Here is an 8316-nt window from a genome sequence, read left to right on the forward strand (position 1 = left end):
GAGCGGTTCAAATCATTTATCGAAGTCAATCTGGTCAAGTCTTCCCGAAGTTCATCTTCGACCCCACCCCCCTAACTTTCGGACTGAGGATCATCCGTTACCACCTCCTCCCCACCGGCCAGTTCTGCGTACCGCTCGCAGCCACTACCGCCATCTGTTCCGAACACCGCTACCTGGCATGCACAGTTGACAGAATTCCTTAAATTACTATTGGGCGTGTAATCAAAACGAGTGGAATTTCTCAATGGCCATTGGTTCAAAAACGTGTAAATTGAAATTAATTCGGGAAAATAAATACGTTCAGAGCATACATCTTCATCCTTATTGCTCTTCAAAATATGAATAATTAAGAATGACCGTCTCCCATTGTTCAATGGGCGGATTCGATCATTCTGAGCCGCGGGACACCGGCCCATGGCCCGTGACGTGACCGGGCAATGGCGGTGAGGCATGAACGCCGTAATCTACGTCGCGTGGTCCTGTCGTCAACAAGGCACCATGGTGCATCGTCCAGAAACATACATATATTTCCCATAAAACATACACTCACCGAACAGTTTATTACTAAAACGAATGCAATCAACTTTCACCCTGTGCAAAACACGCCGACCCGACCGCCTGATTAATCGAATCCCCTCATTGTACATGTCCAATTTTTATTTTGATGTAACCTTTATTTAACTAGGCAAGTCAGTTAAGAACACATTCTTATTTACAATGACGGCCTACACCGACCAAACCTGGACGACGCTGGGTCAATGGTGCGCTGCCCTATGGGACTCCCAATCACGGCCGGTTGTGATACAACCTGGATTCGAACCAGGGTGTCTGTAGTGCCAGACAGCTGCGCCACTCGGGAGACAATCAAGTTGTTCCATATAACGACACCGCTTGTTTAATCGTCATTTGATTGGACAAAAAACAAGGAAAAGGCCATACCTCAATTATTCTTACAGAAGCAGCGCCTTTATATTGAGATAGCTCTTCATTCTGAACATAATTAAAATTCCAATTAGAAGACGCTCAGGTCAGAAATTATAACACATACTGCTTGCAGTTAGAGAGGTAGGAGGTGAACCAGTTTAGGGCAGTCCCACAGATGGCAGTGTGCTCTCTGAGGTGCTGCTGTGTTCTACTGTGTCAAAAGCAACACTGAGGTCCAGAAGAATCAAGATGGTGGGGGATCCTGTATCTGCAGCCATGAGCAGGTCATTAGCAGCCGCCTTCACCAGGGCTGTCTGTGCATGGGTCTGAAGCCAGACTGGAGAGCTTCGTAAAGCTGGTTAGCGCTGAGGTGTGAGGGAAGTTGAGTTGCCACCATCTTCTCCAGGAATTTAGATATAAATGGGAGGTTGGAAATAGGTCTGTAGTTTGAGAGGAGGTCTGGGTCAAGGGATGTTTTTTTGAGAAAAGCGGTGATGGCAGCAATTTTGAATAGTGACGGCACCTGCCCGCTGTGGAGGGACTTGTTGAACAGATTTGTTAAAAACTGGATGAGAGCAGCTGAGCATGTTTTGAACAGTGATGTTGGAATAGGGTCGAGAGTGCCACTGGTAGTTTTCATTTTTTATATTAGTTTATATTAGCAAAGTCACTTAGAGGATGAGCAGATACGGGTGGTGCTGTAGGAGCCAGAGTGGGGTTAGATTTGGAGGATAGTATGTTCTCTCGGATGGTGTTGATTTTAGCCTTGAAGAACTCAGCAAATATATTGCATTGTTCGGTAGTTGCTGTGGGAGGGCCAGAGTCTGTAGGGTGGAGGAGGTGACTGATGGTGGAAAACAAGGTCCTAGGATTTCCTCGGTTATTGTCTATCATGGCAGAGTAGAAGGTGGAGCGGGCTGCTTTAATGCTTTGAAATAGCAAGCCTGGTGGTCTTTATGGTTTGCTCTGGCTTGCGGCCATGGGTATTCATCAATGATGTACTGTATATAAACCCTGGATTGCTGATGCTATATATTGGACATTGAGAGGCTTTGAAGCCACCGGTCGGCCATATTGGCACTCCCTAGTAGCAGCAGTCCTCCATAGGAATGAATGGAATTCTACAGTGTTTCAATTAAATGTTTCAAGGTCGAAATTAAATGTATGGAAGTATTTTTGTTGTTATAGTGGGAACAGTAACATTTGTGCGCTACAATTTTTTTTTTTTAAGGAAAATGTTTTATTTTTATGTTTATTTATATAATATAATTATGTACGCATTAAGGTGTCTAATAGAATAAACGTGTCAAAAACAAATGTAGACATTAATAAGTGCATTTTTATAGCTTCCAAAATCTTTTTAACAATGGTAGAGGAGTAACAAGATTGCTGTGCGGTGGCTTCAATACAGCGCCCCCTGTCAGTCATCCAGGGTTTATACACATCATTAGTCTTCATGCAACTCAGCTCCTCTGTGAACCACGGGGATGACCATTGGAAGGACAGTTTATGTGTTTTTTCAGGGGCAAGGCTGTTTATGGTCCTTAGAGTGCTGTTATACAGGTCAACCATCACATCAGGGGTGGACTCATGACAGTCAGCTTGTAGGGCAGGGAAAACAGACTCCTGGAAGATGGGGGTGTCTAGGGACATGATGTTTCTGAATTGAATAGTGCACTTTAATAGGCTCATTTTAATGGCTGGAATGGAATCAATGGAACAGACTCAAACATGTGGTTTCCGAGATGACGAACCAGCACAGGTGTAACCATACTGACTAACGAGGTGACACCAATTGGTGCGCCCCACGTGCTAACATCCAACCTCGAAATATAAAAACTAAAGGCAATTTCTTTGAAAAGTACCCCATAGGGAGTTTAACATTGTTATCGTCTTTCTGTTACTAATGGACAGCGACGTCTTTCTGCTACTACTGGACTTTTTGCAAGAACTTTGCTGTGATTGTTGCGCTACGTACAGATTTGATCAGTGCGAACGTCGTTTTCTGGCTTTTGAGAAGACAAAGACCCTTTCGGTGCTAGCTGCTCCGGATTTTCGTTTTCCATTTGCTTTGTACACCGATTCCAGCGACGTAGGAGCAGGGGCCTACGTCGTGGGCTATACTCGACCTTGTCTCAGGATGGTAAGTTGGTGGTAGAAGATATCCCTCTAGTGGTGTGGGGGCTGTGCTTTGCAGATTCTCACTGGCAAACTCACACGTGCGGTGCAATCTGTATCGAAAAGCGCAAACGTGCTCCAACAGATTTGTTTTTGTGTTTAAGGTGTTGCCCTGCAACAACCTCTCTCTCAGCAAGCTCAAAGGATCTCTGACATGATGTCCAAACACAAGCTCATTCGGACTAAAACCAAGACATTCCTGAACAACCTCCTGGGCTGAAAACAGCGGGATCCATTCATCCCAGTCTTTCTCAAACTCAAAGCAGTAAGCTCTTAACATTGACTTCAAAGTCTGATAAAATCTCTCAAGAGCACCTTGAGACTCTGGGTGGTATGCACTAGAGGGGCAATGGGTAACACCCAATTGCTGTAGCAGTGACGGGAAGACCTTTGACATGAAATCCGAACCTTTGTTCGATTGCACTACCTGCGGAAGCTCAAACGCTGAAAATAATTTCACCAGGGCCTTAACAACACAGGGAGCTGTGATTTTTCTCAGTGGAATGGCCTCAGGGAAATGAGTGGCAGTGCACATGATGGTCAAGATAAAGTGGTTACCACTCTTTGCTTTGGGCAAAGGACCAACACAATCCACCAGAACCCTGCTGAAAGGTTTGTCCAAAGCAGGAATAGGCAGCAAAGGTGCAACAGGTTCAACTTGGTTCAGTTTACCCGTCCGCTAGCAAGCACAACAGGATTTATAGTAAGACACAGTATCCTGTTTCAGACCAGGCCAGAAGAATTTATGCAAGATACGGTCATACGTCTTGTTGACCCCAAGATGGCCTGCCATACTACCATTGTGAGCCAACCTCAGTATCTCTTGTCAAAGTGTAACTGGAACAAAAATTTGAGAAACAATGGGCCAATCGACTTGCCCAGAAGTGGCGCGAGAATGCCATTTCCTTATTAGAACACCATCTCTGTCAAAGTAACCCCCACAAATTTAATCAAACTCCTCCTCTGGACGTATCTCAGCGAAAAGAGGGGAAAAGGAAACATCTTTACTTTGTTCAGCAATCAGCTGCTTCCTAGACATCAAGTCCTACAAACTCGCTCACCTTTGGGGTTTCTTTTTTTTGTTTATTACCCCTTTTTTCCCCCAATTCCGTGGTATCCAATTGGTAGTTACAGTCTTGTCCCATCGCTGCAACTCCGATACAGACTCGGGAGAGGTGAAGGTCCAGAGCTGTGCGTCCTCCGAAACACAACCCAGCCAAGCCAAGCCGCTTCTTGACACAATGCCTGCTTAATCCTGAAGCCAGCCACACCAATGTGTCGGAGGAAACACCGCACACCTGGTGACCGTGTCACCGTACACTGCGCCCTGCCTGCCACAGGAGTCACTAGTGTGCGATGGTACAAGAACATCCCTGCCTTGCCAAACCCGGACGACGCTGGCCCAATTGTGCGCCGCCCCATGGGTCTCCCATCACAGCTGGCTGCGACAGAGCCTGGACTCGAACCATGATCTCTAGTGGCACAGCTAGCACTGCGATGCAGTGCCTTAGATCACTGCGTCACTCGGGAGGCCCACTTTTGGTGTTTTCAAGGGAGAGGTCAACTCAGGAGGTTTACCGAAATCAGGATAGCCCATAAACGTCTCAGACAGATTGACCATGGTGGGATTGTTGACATCCTCCTCAACACTAGACTTGTTCCCGGTGACTTTCTTAGACAGCACGTGTAACGGCACACGCTGGGAACACTCTAGGGTACTTTCTGATTACCCATCAGGTTCCTATACTCTGGGTTCCTTACAAACGACAGGATTTGGCACGACCTTCCCTCCAGCCAAATCGTTTCCCAAAATATATGAGACCCCTGTCACTGGTAGGCTAGGCCTCACTCCAACGATCAGGCTCAAGTTCCACATTATACAAAATAACTTCCATGAAACCCATCTCCACGCCTTGCACTAACACACTGTAACCAGTTGTTGAAGTGTCAGACAAAGGCAATACACCCTTCAAATGAATGACTGGGCTGCCCAGTATGTCGCAGTGTCTTCACCGGCTACTTAACAGCATTGCCACTCTGCAGAGACACGAACCCGGGTTCATGCACATCTGATCCAAAATCTTGTTTAGGAGCTACACCAGTCACAACCAGAAACTTAATGGGCTGGAGTGCTCCCACAAGAACAAACTGCTTTTTCTCTCATTTTTATGTTTTAACTTAGGACACAGAGACAATGTGTCCTTTCCCAGGTAGTAATGACAAACTGGCAGATACAAAAAATACTGTTTTGCGCCAATCCTTATCTTTGGGCACTGTAGAAAAGGACTGAAACCTCGCAGTAGGAGGTGACTTCTCTGGATTGCTTTTTGCGTAGGGATAACTACTGGGTGCTTTGTTCATCTACAAGAACTGCAGCTTTCTCAGGAGTGAGATCCATAAATGTAGGTAGCAACCCTTTTCGTGAAGGCAATTTTTGAACTGCTTGAGAAGTATGAGTGTCTTTAAATCCTCAAAGTCCAAAAAGACAGGCTTGTTCCCTTAAGAACTTAACATGGCTTTGTGATTCCGTCTTTTGTAATTTACGGAATTGTTGTCTGTTGGTCTTGAGAGAGGTGGAGGGTTAACACCTTTAGTTGTCTCTCCATATTTGATTTCTAGACAAACAATCCTTTATCTGATCTTCCCTGTATTCGTTTTGCTGCACTTTTTGGTTTGCTTTTGTCTTGAAGTTTGGTGTGGGTTTTAATTTTGTTTACCTGTTCTTAGGCTAATTTAGTGCGTGCTCATGGTGGGTGTGTTTTAGGTTCCAGTTGTTGTTTCTAGTCAAATTTCAGTGGACACCCCTGTTGTCACGCTGTATAATGATAGGAACCTAAAATAAAGTACGTCATGAAAACAATGAGGACGAAGCCCAAAAACAAACACGTATATATATATAACACAGGGATGTAACCCAAACAATAGAGTGAGGTGTAAACCTCTAAATAATACACGGGACGAGACCCGTAATAACAAGTGCACAATAACACGTAGCACGAAAGCCGATACAACGGAGCACACGACCAACGGACATGGGACAATGATCGACAAGGACAATGGGGAACAGAGGGCACATATATACACATATTAATCAGGGGGAATGGAAACCAGGTGCGCGTAATGAGATAAGACAGTCCGCGGTTGGTGGTAGTGAATTCAGTTCAGTGACGCCTAGAAGGCTGGTGATGTAGACCTCCGGAGCTGGTGAACTGAATGAGCAGCAGTACCGGGGGAAGAGTGTCTTTCAGGACCCCTCTTAGCTTGACCTGGTAAAATCAACAATGTTAGCTACATAGCTAGTAGCTAGCTAATGAACAGCTTTCCAGTCCCAAAGAGAGAACTATGAAAATACAAAAACACAATTGCAACAAAAATATCAAATGTTATATCACTTCAAAATAATGATGCAAGTCCAGGTCTAATTTCTGTTTCCTAACCTCAGATACAGAGACCTGTGAAAGCTGATAAACCCTGTCTGCTGATGAATGTCCCAAAGAAAGTCCCAAGTCCTGGAGAGACTGAAGGGTATATCTCCAACATGTCATATATGCTATTGGTTTACTGTTACAATTGGTTGTAGGACTACCAAAATACTGTTAAAAGTAACAATGCATAGACCTAGAACATGCATGGACAACCTTGCTCTTAGAGGTCTAGCTACTGGGTGTGCAGGTTTCTGTTCCAGCCCTGACATTCTGGCTATTATTTGTAATAGACACTTGTTTTAGAGTAAGATGAATGTTTAAACCCACTAACCATTTACATATGCGTTCTTTGTATGATATGAAATAAAGTGTTGATTCTTTGATTTAAGTATAGTGTATTTTTTGGTAATTTAACATTCCTTGTTTGTCTGGTTTATTTGGTTGTCATTTACTCTCATTTTGTCTGATTATATTGCACAGATTTGCAGCTGCAGCTGATGTCCTTGATCATTGTTATAGGTGTAACAATCTCTGTATGGCTGACCTAGGATGCAACCCCTGTCCACAACAGCACTTCATACCCACAAAGCAGCGTCCATTATCCTACAAAAAACATAATCTTGGTTGGGCTAGGATAACAGTACTTTAGTTCGCAGGGCAGGTGACATCACCACACGAAGGCTACTAGGGCTTTGCCATACTTTGTCTTTCCTTGATTACTCGCACTCTACCTCCTCAACTGTATTGTCTTGCAACTGTATTGGAGGAGAAGGTGCAAGCTCCCTCCCATCAGACCTATCCATGCTCTACCCTTTTGGTTACAGTGGATGTGAGATTATTTATGGCATGCATGCCAAATGCAGACATACGATGAGATTAATATTGACCTCGTGGGCATGACAATTAATCTTGATGGTTGTACAGTCGTCTCAAATAAAACTGTGAAGGACCTCGGCGTTACTCTGGACCCTGATCTCTCTTTTGACAAACATATCAAGACTGTTTCAAGGACAGCTTTTTTCCATTTACGTAACATTGCAAAAATCAGACATTTTCTGTCCAAAAATTAGGCAGAAAAATTAATCCATGCTTTTGTTACTTCTAGGTTAGACTACTGCAATGCTCTACTTTCTGGCTACCCCGATAAAGCACTAAATAAACTTCAGTTAGTGCTAAATACGGCTGCTAGAATCCTGACTAGAACCAAAAAAATGGATCATATTACTCCAGTGCTAGCCTCTTTACACTGGCTTCCTGTTAAGGCAAGGGCTGATGTCAAGGTTTTACTGCTAACCTACAAAGCATTACATGGGCTTGCTCCTACCTGTCTTACCGATTTGGTCCTGCCGTACATACCTACACGTACGCTACGGTCACAAGACGCAGGCCTCCTAATTGTCCCTAGAATTTCTAAGCAAACAGCTGGAGGCAGGCCTTTCTCCTATAGAGCTCCATTTTTATGGAATGGTCTGCCTACCCATGTGAGAGACGCAGACTCGGTCTCAACCTTTAAGTCTTTACTGAAGACTCATCTCTTCAGTAGGTCCTATGATTGAGTGTAGTCTGGTCCAGGAGTGTGAAGGTGAACGGAAAGGCACTGGAGCAACGAACCGCCCTTGCTGTCTCTGCCTGGCCGGTTCCCCTCTCTCCACTGGGATTCTCTGCCTCTAACCCTATTACAGGGGCTGAGTCACTGGCTTACTGGTGCTCTTCCATGCCGTCCCTAAGAGGGGTGCGTCACTTGAGCGGGTTGAGTCACTGACGTGGTCTTCCTGTCCGGGTTGGCGCC

This window comes from Salvelinus namaycush, chromosome 13 (genome assembly GCF_016432855.1).
Source record: "Salvelinus namaycush isolate Seneca chromosome 13, SaNama_1.0, whole genome shotgun sequence".
NCBI lineage: Eukaryota > Metazoa > Chordata > Actinopteri > Salmoniformes > Salmonidae > Salvelinus > Salvelinus namaycush.